We start from the raw sequence: 13,799 nt of genomic DNA, 5'->3' as shown, positions 1-13,799 counted from the left end.
TCCCTGGAATTTAGCTCTTACAAGAGCTGTTGTGGTTGTCTTCTCCTTCCTATCCTAGCCTGTCCCTGCCTACCCAGAATCTAACCCCTAGCTAACTGGACGGAAACCTCCGTCCTCGGTGAATTGCAAGCTCAGAATGACGCGAAGCTGGGCGGCGCTGTTCTTTTAAATTAGAGGTCACATGTTTTCGGCAGCCAATGGGTTTTGCCTACTTTTTTCAACGTCACCGGTGTCGTAGTTCCTGTCCCACCTACCCTGCGCTGTTATTGGAGCAAAAAAGGCGCCAGGGAAGGTGGGAGGGGAATCGAGTAATGGCGCACTTTACCACGCGGTGTTCGATTCGATTCGAACATGCCGAACAGCCTAATATCCGATCGAACATGAGTTCGATAGAACACTGTTCGCTCATCTCTAGTAGCAAAGTGTATGGTAAAATAAGCAGTTTGTATTCACCGCCTACCAATTGTTTTCCCACAGACATACATGTTATTGTCACTATGACATTACTTGGCCTGTGATTGTCTCAGAGCTAGTAATGGGTTAGATAGGGCCCTTGGAGCCCTGACAGTGTCATATGCTATGTTTTAAGCCAATTTTAACTCTGATTCAGATTGAATTTATTTGGACCAAAATTGAGTCATGTGACCAAACCGACCAAACTGAAAATGAAACTAAACTTCAGAGGTTTGCCCATCTCTAGTGTTTTATCAACTGCAAAAAAAAAAAAGTCAAGAAGAGATCTCAGAGCAGTGTACAACCCAATAGCTGATCCTTAAACCACAACCAACCAGCAGCCAGCTGTAGCAGTGCCAGTTGACAGTCCAGAAACACTGAAATGGCAGAGCAGAACATGGCACAGGCAAGATGAAGCACAGGCAAGACTTAGTACAGTCAAAATCTGAGGTAACCAGGAGTAGGCCTTGGACAGAACCAGAAGATAGCTAGGGGACTGACCAGACACAAAACCAGAAGATGCCAAGAAGAGGGTCCAGGAATAACTGGAGTAGAAACCAGGAGATATCAGGAACAATGTCCAGGAGCAGACAGGGTCTCATTTGTGTCCCTGTCTAATGTTTTTGTCCTAGTGACAAAAATGGGTTCTTCATTTGCTAGTTTCTGCAAAAGTGTACTTCATTCATGCTCTGACAACCTATATTTGACCATGGTTTATTACCTGACTTTGTTACCACTACTTGATCTCTGTTCTTGCTGTTCGCCCGTGTCTGACATTAGTTTGTTCCTTACCTCAGAACCTAACGTGCTTGATCGGACCTGTTGCCTATACTCTGACTGAAGTACAATGCTCCACCAGCCCTGACATGGGATATACTGTACTGGTGCTATAACCCAATGTCTCTTGTACTGCCTATGTCAACAGTCACCTACGGCAAGATTATTAGAACTTGATGGTTCCATGCAGCAGAGTTTAAATCTCTATTAAACCAGGGGACTACTTAGATATCACCCTTATGAGTCAAACCAGTTAAATGTAAGAATGAGTCCATATACGCAGCACATCCTATGTTCTTGTGCAGCAGGATAAGCTGATATGTTACCATCTCTACATCTGGCTTTCATGACTTCAAAGCATCAACATAACATCATCTAAACAGTTTCTCCTACTGAAATTAAATATGGCAGCAGAAGATTTGGCCGACTCTTTAAGAAGTTGAGTTATTGTATAATGTCTAAAGCCTCTCATGCACAGATCATATTCCATAAAGGATGAGAGTTGACTACACCATTGAAAATTCACTTGGTTATACACAGTCCAGTCATATTAACCCCTTAAGGATGCAGGGTACTTTGGGCCTTAAGGCTCAGACCCTGTTTTTCAAATATGACATCTTTTACTTTATGTGAGGACAGCTTCATATTGCATTTACCTATCCAGGTGATTCCAAGATTGTTTTTTTGTGACACCTTCTACTTTATGTTGGTGGTAAATTTTGGTCATTATACTTTGTGTTTGTTTGTTAAAAAAAAGGACAATGTACTGAAAATTTCATAAAATTATCAATTTTGAAAGTTTCTGATATTCTTGTAAAAAAACAGACAGTCAGATCACACAAAAGTCTTCCTAATTAACATTTCCCATATGTCAACTTTATATTGGCATTGTTTCTTCAATGTCTTTTTACTTTTCTAGGAAGTTAGAAGGCTTATAACTTTAGTAGCAAATTTTCAAATTTTCAAAAAAATTTCAAGATTGTGTTTTCTAGGGACCTATTTAGTTGTGAAGTGACTTTGAGGGGCCTATATAATAGAAAACACCAATAAATTACCCCATTTTAGAAAGTATAGCCTTCAAACTATTCAAAATTTTATATAAGAACTTTGTTAACCCTTTAGGTGTTCCACAGGAATTAATGCAAAATGGAGGTGAAATTTCCAAAATCCACTTTTTAATGCACATTTTCCATTTCAAACTAGATTTTCCAGTAACAAAGACAGGGTTAATAGCAAAACATACCATAATATTTATTACTCTGATTCTGAAGTTTGTAGAAATATCCCATATGTGGCCCTTCTGTGTAAGTTGACTCAAAAACAGCCCTCAGAAATGAAAAAGCACCTTTGAGGATTTTGGTGCAGCAATTTCATTAGGATAGTTTTTAGACACCATGTTGCATTTGCAGAGCCCTAAAGGTACCATAAAAGTGGAAAAACCCCAAAAGTGACCCCATTTTGGAAACTAGACCCCTTAAGGAATTCATCTAGGGGTCATATAACCATTTTGCATGGCCAGAATTTTCACTGAACTTCTTTGAATTTGGTCGTCAGTTTAAAAAAAATGATAATTTCTACAGTTATATGCACTTTTTCATATTTTATTTCCCTTTTACCAGGGAATAAAATAGCCCATCTTGTTACCCAATTTCTCTCGAACACAGAAATGCCCCATTTGCGGTCAAAAACCGTTGTTTGGGCACAGAGGAGGGCTCAGAAGCAAAGGAGTGTTATTTCTCTTTTGGAGCTCTGATTTCACACAAATGATTTATAGGTGCCATGTTGCATTTGCAGAGCCCTAGAGGTACCACAACAGTGGAAAAACCCCAAAAGTGACACCATTTTGGAAACTAGACCCCTTAAGGAATTCATCTAGGGGTATAGTGAGCATATTGACACCACAGGCTTTTCCAAATGATACTGCATAGCAGACGGTGCAGAGTGAGAATTGCAATTTTCAAACCATATATGCCATTTCAGTGCCCTTTATATAGTGTCCAGTACATGCCACAGGAGACATTGACCCCATAAAATGTAACGTAGGTTCTGCTGGATATGGCAATACCCTACATGTGGCAGTTGTATAATGCCTGATGACACGGCAGGGCTCAGAATGGGAAAGGACCCTGGATTTGGTAGCAGAAAGATATATCAGCTAAGGCATTTACACAAGGCCCCTGAAGTACCAGTACAGTTGAGACCCCCAAGAAGTGACTCCATTTTAAAAGCATAACCCCTTTAGGTACTCATCTAGGGGTATAGTGAGCATATTGACCCCACAGGCTTTTCCAAATGATACTGCATAGCAGACGGTGCAGAGTGAGAATTGTAATTTTCAAACCATATATGCCATTTCAGTGCCCTTTATATAGTGCCCAGTACATGCCACAGGAGACATTGACCCCATAAAATGTAACGTAGGTTCTGCTGGATATGGCAATACCCTACATGTGGCAGTTGTATAATGCCTGATGACACGGCAGGGCTCAGAATGGAAGGGCCACTATTTAGACTACTGGAGCATGGACGTATTTTCAAAAGGTATTGTGCAGCAACTGGTGCACAGTGAGAATTGTAATTTTCGAATCATAAATGCCATTTCAGTGCCTGATATATTATGCCCAGCTTTTATTACCATAGATTTTCCTGGAAATGGCAATCCCCCATGGCTGCTATGTGATACCTGGGCACACAAGGGAAAGAGAAGGGAAAGAGGCAGCATGCGGCAAGGGGATAAGCTGTGCGGAGTGCATCAGGGTAAAATTAAATATCAAGGGATGTATGATAAATGCGAAAACATTCTTTCATACAGAGCCCTGGTTTTTCAGGACACGTATCACACTGGTATATAGTGTCCTTCCTTATCCCCCTCTTTGCACAGACTCGGCACCTCTTTTGATTCTTTCCCTTCTTGGAAGTTTGAGGAACTTCTCCTGGAAAGTGTTGTCCTGGAACTATGCGTGGGGCCTCGCTTCCAGATGTACTGGGTACCGTCCCTTCCTGGTCTCTAAACAGGAGGTTCTTGATAACCACCTCTTGAAAATCCAGGAAAGTTCCCCTCTGGCCTGCACATCAAAATAGCACGTACACATTGTACATTGCCATCTGTACAATGTGCACAGCCAGTTTTTTATACCACACCCTTGATTTGCGCATGGCGCTGTAGGGCTTCAGGACTTGATCTGACAAGTCTACCCCTCCCATGTACCTATTGTAGTCCAGGATGCAATCTGGTTTGGGAGTCTCTGTACTGGTACCTCGTACTGGTACATGGGTGCTGGTGTGGCCATGTATTGTTGTCAATGCAAGGACGTCTCTCTTGTCCTTGTACTTGACACACAATACATTGCTGGTACATTGAGCCCTGCTCTCACCCCTTCTGAGTGTTTGCCCAAGCAGGGTCTTAGGGAGGACTCTCTGATTTTTTCAGACGGTGCCGCATGCTGCAGTATTTCTGGAGGCGAGGCTATTGAAGAGTGCCACGCTGGTATAAAAATTATCCAGGTAGAGGTGGTAACCCTGGTCCAGCAGTGGGTGTAGCAAATCCCACACAATTTTGGCACTAACTTTCAGGAAGGAGGGGCATTCTGGAGGATCAATTTTGGTGTCCTTCCCTTGGTATATCCTAAATCTGTAGGTATACCCTGATGCACTCTCGCATAGCTTATACATCTTCACGCCATACCTTGCCCTCTTGTTTGGCAGATATTGGCGGAATTTAAGCCTCCCTTTAAAATGTACCAGCGATTCATCAATAGAAATATACTTCTCTGGGGTGTATGCTTGGACAAACCGGGCACTGAAATGGTCTACTATGGGTCTCAATTTATATAAGCGATCAAAACTGGGGTCATCACGGGGTGGGCACTGTTCATTGTCTGCATAGTGCAGGAATCGAAGTATAGCCTCATAGCGCATCCTGGACATTCTAGTGCGATATAACGGGGTGTAGTATAATATGTCCATGCTCCAGTAGTCTCTAAGGGACGGCTTTTTTACAAGCCCCATGTTTAACAAGAGTCCCCAGAATATGTACATTTCATTTACTGTTACAGGGGTCCACCTGTGGGGTTGCGAAAGAAATGCACCAGGGTTTTTGGTTTTGTACTGTTCGGCGTACAAATTCGTCTGCACCACCATGAGCTCTATGAGGTCCTCAGAGAAAAAAAAATTAAAGAAATCAAATTCTCTGAGCCCTGCTGTGTCAAATTTAATCCCTGGGGTGCCTGTGTACTCAGGGATCTGGGGAACATAGTTCTCAGGAACCGAAGTCCAAATGGGGCAACTTTCCTCTGGGCTTTGTACAGTGCTGTCACTCCTTTCTGGGGTCTCAAGTGCAGTGGGTCTAGGGCGTCTTCTTGGGGGTCCCTCATCATCATCCTCATCATGACTTGATGAGGATGATGATAAATAAAAGAGTGTGGCACCATCAGAAGATTTGCTTTCAGAGGCGAGAAATTGATACGCCTCTTCAGCAGTAAAGGAGCGCTTGGACATTTTTGTACGTAATGTGTGTTCACAGTTTATTATATTTGTGTGTTCACAGTATACAGTATATTGGTGTGTTCACAGTAAACTGTATATACAGTAAAAACTGTATAAAGAAAAAAAATAATATACCCAAAAAAATCAGGTATATAAATGAAGATTGGACTTCCCTACACTACACTAAGGATTCCCTAAACTACACTACACTACACTACACCTAATTTTATTTATTCCCTGATGCTAAACCTAACTAACCTAACTAAATTTTTTTGCAAATTTCCTGACACTGACTATAATAATTAAAAAAAAAGACAGACAGACAAGACGCAGGGGGTAGACAGTAACAGTAAACGCACCTAACTAACACTGAACTAATCCCTATTACTAAAACTAAGGTGACGGGTTCCTAACACTAATCTACTATTATTATTATTATATAAAAAAAAAAAAAAACACAAAAACCCACAAAAAACAAGAACAAACAGACAAAGATGGGACACAGGTAAGGAGGTGGACAGACGGGGAAATGCAGGTGGTGCAATAAGGAGGTGGGCAGAGGGGGTAATTCAGGTGGTGCAATAAGGAGATGGGCAGAGGGAGAAATTCAGATGGAACACAGTGGGCACAAACACACAGGAACAGAGTTTTCAATATATCTCAAAATAGCACAGCACAGCAACCACTAGCAACCTCTCTCAACGACTGACTAAACCCAACAGAGAAGATGGAGGAGGGTGCAAGATGTAGTAGCAGTTCTGTGACATCACTGATCACTCCTATTGGTCAGTAGTCAGTGACTAACCAATAGTGGCGATCAGGAGGCAGGACTACTACTACAGTAGCCAATCACAGCATGGGCGCCAATGCACATCTGGATAGATGCAAGCAGCAGCATATCGCTCACATATGCAATGGCGTTGATTCACAGCAGGATAAACATGCATTTGCGTTTGCATATTGGCGATTGCTGCCATTGCAGACATTGCAGACATTGTTCAGATGTCTGCAATGGCGGCGATCGCCAATATGTTCACGATCCTAACAGGCGACCGCCGCCACTTTTCTCTTTTGCGCCTCATGCTGGCGTCTCTTACCGGGGTTTGGTGCATCATACTGGGGCCTCATCTTGCATGCTGTGATGACTGCTGTCCCTTACAGCAGCTATCACAGCAGGAATTTTATTTATTTGCAGCGACGAGACTCACATGGCAGGGGTCGCACTTCCGCGGTCGCCGCCATTACCCACGTGACTAATGGCGGCGATCGCCGAAGTGGGACCACTGCCATTTGTCACCTGGCAGTTAGCTGGGATGGTCTGCTGTCTCAGACAGCAGACCATCCCAGCTTGTACGCATAATGAAACAAAATAGCAGCGATCCAACTTCGGCGATCGCCGCCATTAGTATTCTATCAGTCAGTGACTAATAGCGGCGATCGCTAATGTGAGACCTCCACCATTTGTCTTTTTTTACTTGCCTGTGATGGTCTGCTGTAGGGAACAGCAGCCATCACAACTTTTTTCGGTGAAACGGAGGCAGGAGGGTGAGGGGAAGCTGGTCAGTAATAGTACTGACCTGAGCGTTAACGTACTACATGCGAGGACGTACTATTACTGACCAGAGCGTTAAGGGGTTAATGTGACCACTGCCTACTTTTGACGCCAACGCTAAATAACCAATCGCAGAAGGCCTGTGTTATCAGCCATCTGGGTGCACTCATCATTGTGGAAGGCACAATGGATCAACACAAGTATGCATCTATCCTTGCAGACCATGTTCACCCCTACATGCGAATTGTTTTTCCTCAGGATGATGGCATCTACCAGCAGGACAATGCGACGTGTCATAAAGCTCGCAGTGTACGTGCGTGGTTCGAGGAGCACCAGGATGAGCTTACCATACTCACTTGGCCAGTAAATTCCCCGGACTTGAACCCAATCGAGAATCTGTGGGAGCACCTCGATCGGGTTGTTTGCACCATGGATGCTAAACCACATAACCTAGCACAGCTGGTCACGGCACTGGAGTTGGCATGGCTCAAAATCCCGCTCTGCGAAAGGTGGTTATTCTAAAATTTTGACAGGTGGTCACAGTAATGTGACTGGACTGTGTATATTACTTATGTTTATCAGTGGAGGCTAAAATGCTTTAATGAACTAAGATACATACTAAATAACTTCCTTTAGGAGTGAAGATACATTGAATGGCCATAAGTAATGAAGTACTCCTAGGTTTACATGCAAGTTTATGCACCTAGATCCAATCTGTGGCAGGTGGGACAAAAAGTTTGAAAGCAGTTTTTCAGCCACATGAAACCAATCAAAAATTGGATCAAATGATGTAGAATGATTGTGTGATGGCTCCTATTTGACGTACTGATAGTTATAGACACTTGCCACAAACAGAGGATTAGAATCCTTGAACTGAAAAACGTTGCTTATCACTGAAGCCAATCGCTATATACCTAGGCAGTGTGTCAGCACTGTTCAGCGTTGCACGTTCCAGTGGTTGGAAGAACAATAACAAACTGGAACGACAGTGAAGTGGAGCTGAACATCTGTATGGATGGATAATATTGGAAGAACGGCGTATAATGATCTGCAGGTGAAATTGCACAGCACATCCTAAGCCTAGGATGGCCAACTGTGTCAACAGAAGTCATCCAAAGCATTTGCACAACACTGGGATATGAGCCAGATGTCCAGCTACAGATGTTCCATTAATCTCATGGCCCACTCTCAGTTGGTATCATGGTACACAGCAAATAAGCAATGGGGGGCTGGAATGAAAGTCTGTCTTATTCAACGATGAGTGCTGCTTTTGTCCCAGACATAATAATAGCCAGAGATTGGTTTAGAGACCATGTGCACTATGCCATAAAGAAAGCTTTGCAATGGAATGTCACAACAGTTCTGTTACCATGATTATGGTGTGAAGTGGCATAATATGTGGTAGCCAGGCCCTGTAGTCTTCATTTCGGGTACACTAACACATCAGAGATACATTGATTTGGTCGTGGAACAAGTGGTACAGCCATTTCTCCAACATGTCCCAGGAGCAGATTTTTCAACTTTGTGGTCTAAATGTGCTACCATGCCCGACCGTGTCTCCAGACTTGTTTCCAATTGAGTATACATGGGACGTCATTGGTAGGCATTTGTAAAGGGAGCTGCCAGCAGCCAGTCTTGATGATTTACATGCCCATGTACATTCAACGTGGCATGACATTCCTCAGACATCACTTATCCCATACTAAAACATGAAAGTACATGTATATCGGCATGTAGTGCTCATACTCAATACTGAATAAATCAAGATGTCTTGAAGATGTAGTTTCCATCTTTAGTATTTGCATATAATTAACATATTTACTGATCTTGTGATTACCAAAAACTTTTCCTTCTTGGTCTTGCAATTTCAATGATGAAAAGTATATTATACTGTATCTCTACTCACACATTATATATATATATATATATATATATATATATATATATATATATATATATTCTTTTTTTCTGTTACTTGGCAATTTACTAGAGATATGTTAGAAATTTTTCATAGTCATAGGACAGCTTTGAGTCTGATTCATTGGTGTGAGCAACCCTTTTACTCCACATCGTATTTCATTTTTGACTTCCAAAGCAATCTCAGGAAGGAAATAGCCTATCCATTAATATGTTAACGAAGTGCCAACAAGATTTTGATTTGCATTTAGAATGGACAAAAGGGAATGTAATGGATTCTCTGAGATCTCCCCATGCAGCTTTAGAAGTTAATATTGGGAAATTTGGCATTAAGATGCTCGTTCTTTTTAAACCATGCCACAGAAGATGACTCTAGGGTCTCCCAGTAGACTGGAGCCCTCAAGGAATGTACATAATGTTTATTGAGTGGTGTGCACTGGTGAGTTGACATTCGAGGATTCCTGTCTATTAATGTAGATAACTGTAGATCAGGAGCATGCAGCATGTAGAAACAGACTGAATATCTGATAATGATATATACTGATGATAGCACATACTGAACGCACTTCTCTCCCTCCCACGCCACTTCATTTTGTGTAATTTACCATCTCTTGCTGTCATGTCTAGCACTTATTTTTATAAATTCAGCCCTCTTATATGTTGCTCTGGTTTGCTCAGTAACATATATACAATTACATTTTTCCAGCCATTTACCCCTTATAATGCCAACCATTACAGTAAATGTGTTAAACCCTGTATTATATGTTTATCATAATAGTATCATTGTGAGATGAAACATTGTTACATCAATATATAATTTATTTTCATATTAGGATCTACAGTTACATTATATAAACTGGATGTTACTATTTTACTGATGGGTGCTGAATATTTGGTATATTCATACGTCTGCAGATCTGATATTCATGGCCTTTGCTAAGCATAGGTCATCAATCCTAAAAATTGGATAACCTCTTTAAGGGAGCCTTCACACGGAGTTATGCTGCGCTCAATCTTAACGTAAAAACACGTTCAGAATGAGCACGTAAAAAGCAGCTCCCATCGACTTGAATGGGAGCCGGCATACGTGCGCTACCCATTGAAATCAATGGGAGGCCTTTTTGGTACTTTTCCCTTATCGGGCCAGCATCACAGTTCAGCACCAGCATCGGGACATACTGAACTGCTGACTACTGGCCCAATGCTGACTGGCACTGGAGCCGTGTATTAAAGGAGCAGTGGATCACAGGATGCCAGAGAGGGGCGACTAGACCCTGCCCTCACTCGCGGTGCGGAGAGGATGGTGGAGCCCGGCCTGGTGTGAGCGGTGTGCCACCGTGACAGATGCTGTGTGCGTGTCACTGAAGCCGGGGTGACATCTGGCTTCACAAGCTTGTGCTCACCGACAATCACCAAGTCAACCCACATCCCGACCCCGTCACCATCCTCTCCGCACTGTGAATGAGGGCAGGGTCTGAGCCCAGATGGTTACGGGTTTGGGACGTGGGTTGACTTGGGGATTGCAGTGATTGTCGGTGAGCACAAGCTTGTCAGTGGTGGGAGGACACGGTGAAGCCGGACGTCACCCCCTGATGCTGCAGCTGTAGTGACACACACACACAGCGTCTGTCACAGTGACGCACCACTCACACCAGGCCAGCTCCACCATCCTCTCCGCACCGTGAGTGAGGGCAGGGTCTGGGCGCCCCTCTCTGCCATCCTGTGATCTGCTGCTCTTTTATACACAGCTCCAGTGCCAGCCAGCATCAGGATAGCAGTCAGCAGTTCAGCATGTCCCGATGCTGATGCTGAACTGCGATGCTGGCCTGATAAGGGAAAAGTACCAAAAAGGCCTCCCATTGATTTCAATGGGTAGTGAACGTATGTCAGCTCCCATTCAAGTAAATGGGAGCTGCTTTTTACGAGCTCATTCTGAAAGTGTTTTTACGTTCAGAATGAGCGCCGAGCGCAGTGTAACTCCGTGTGAAGGTTCCCTAAAGCTAAGGGCTCAAGTAGAGAGCCACATAAAAAAAAAACGCTGTGGAAAAGACCGCGGCAGAAACACATCACATTTTTTTTCTAAAGTATTTTTCATTACGATCTTGTGGAGTTTTCCTCTGCCGATTTTCTGCACCTTATATACCTATATGGAAAACGCCAGGACATGCTAATGATTAAAAAAAAAAACATTTATGTTTTTGAACACACAGCTTTTCTGCTGCATACTTTTTCTGCAACAAGAACATTGGATTAGCCAGAATCCCATCCACTTTGCACATAATATAAAACGCAATGGTTTTTACCACAGCGTTTCCACCAAGGCCAAAACACTGTGTTTTTGCAAAGTGGGGCCCGGCCTAATTGTAAATATTTTTCTTGATAATTATTTTTCAATAATTTTGTGATCGCTGCAACTAAAATCCCCTCTCTGCATTGGGGTCTATGCATATCGTGGGCTTTTATCTATAGACAGTACCCATCTAAAAACCAGCAATGCAGTATAAAGCATAAGGAAAAAGTTAAAAGTTAAGATTTATTTATCTCCTTGAAGTAAAGGTAAAGTTCCATATTGAATGACTGCTGGCAGGGATCTTGAGAGTATGAGAAACTGATAGCAGAGCTGAGTGTGCAGCAGGGTTCAGCGCACACTTAGCTCTGCTTCATCTCCGGTGTAGTAGTGCTGAGCGCACGGCCAGCACTGCTACATCTCGGCATAGGAATGCATTGACCAGCGTTGATTGGCCGAATGCCATACAGAGTACAGCATTCGGCCAATCAACGCTGGTTCTGCCGGAGAAGGCGGAGTCTAAGATCGGTCCACAGCAGTCTCCATTCTGATCCAATCTTAGACTCCGCCTCCTCACAGATGACCCTCCGGCAGAACTAGTGTTGATTGGCCGAATGCTGTACTCTGTATGGCATTCAGCTAATCAACACTGGTCAATGCATTCCTATGGAAAAAGTCAGCTGACCAGATAGAGCCCCAAAGAGCTGTTTCAGTAACATTCCCACCTAAATAAAGGTAATCCCTAGCTAACCCTGTGAGTACATCTATCCCTCTCTCACAGTCACATAGTTCACAGTCTCATATGAACCGGATATTAAATCCACTGTTTGTATAAATTGGAGGTCACCTGATTTAGCCAGCCAATTACTTTTTCCGATCTTTTTTTGATGCCTCCGCTGTCGTAGTCCCTGTCCCACCTCCCCTGCACAGTTATTGGTGCAAAAAAAGCAGGGAAGGTGGGAGGGGAATCAAATTTTTAGTGAGTTTGCCACCTGGTGTTTGACTCTAATCAAACATCTCAAACAGCCTGATATCTGATCGAACATGTACTCGATCGAACGCTGTTCACTCTCTAATAAAAATATCACATTTTAATTTTTGGTGGAAGAATCCCAAGTGGGACACAATGGTGAAGTGGAACTAAATTTATTGGATATTTTAGACTTTGTTAACACATAAAAAACTGAAAATTATTTGGCCCTTTACTTTCAGTTCAGCAAAAAGATTTCCCATGCTTTAAACACCCCAAGGAGCACTGTGCAAGCAATCATAATGAAATGGAAGGGGTATCAGATCACTGCAAATCTACCAAGACCCGGCCGTCCTCTAAACTCTCATCTCAAACAAGAAGAAGACTGATCAGAGATGCAGCCAAGAGGCCCATGATCACTCTGGATGAACTGCAGAGATCTACAGCCAAGGTTGGAGAGTCTGTCCATAGGACAAAAAAATCGGACTCCCAAATTCTGCAAAGAACATCTAGCCTTGTGGATAGCACTGGTGAAGGTGATTCTGGAGTTGGTCTGGCTTGTAGTGTTGTTCTGGATTTAAACAACTTGTTTTTCCTAATCACTGTTATCAGCCATTTTCTGCATTTTGCTGAAGGTTGCTCTAGTCACTCAACCACAATAGCTAGATTAAGTTTGGTGGAATCCCTGTGGCTTGAAAAAAAAAAAAAAAATTGGTATGAGAAGCTAATTCGCCTTCTACACCCTATATCCCACCTGTCTACCAGTCACAGCTGTATACAAGAAATGTATGCAACTCTCATGGATTCACAGCAACTACCTATTGGATCATAGAGACCACAGATACGACTACCTCTTTAGACTTAAAAAAAAAAAAAAGTGAGCTGCACCTGCACCTTTATTTAAATAATGGAGATAGGCAAGCCAGCAACTACTTTAGTCTTAAAAAGAGGGAGCCACAGGTCTACATGGGGGCTATCTACATCTGAGTGTTTAGAAAACTGAACCAGTGACTTCTTAGAGCATATTCACACAGTATAATCTGAATTATGAGGTGCATTCCATCCCAAAATCAAAGGCAGATTCCACCCTGATTCTGCCTCCACTTGTATTCAAAATGAACCAGAGATGAAAGCAGGACTGAAATAAGTAACTTCTGGATCTTTATGTGGCTGATTCAGCAGCAGAGTCTGTGGCTCAAGATTTCTCGTTGCTTAGGCCCACTTATCTGTGGTGGAAAGCTATTGCTCTGCTTCAGGATGCTGCCGCGGGGGTGGTAAATTGAAGAGGAATCTGAGACAGATGTCCACATCAAATTACTCTTCATTTTCCAAAATATAACTGTTACCTTTGTCTTCAA

Source organism: Leptodactylus fuscus, chromosome 7 (genome assembly GCF_031893055.1).
Source record: "Leptodactylus fuscus isolate aLepFus1 chromosome 7, aLepFus1.hap2, whole genome shotgun sequence".
Taxonomy (NCBI): domain Eukaryota; kingdom Metazoa; phylum Chordata; class Amphibia; order Anura; family Leptodactylidae; genus Leptodactylus; species Leptodactylus fuscus.
The sequence above is the reverse complement of the archived record's forward strand: the minus strand, read 5'-3'. Positions refer to the sequence as shown.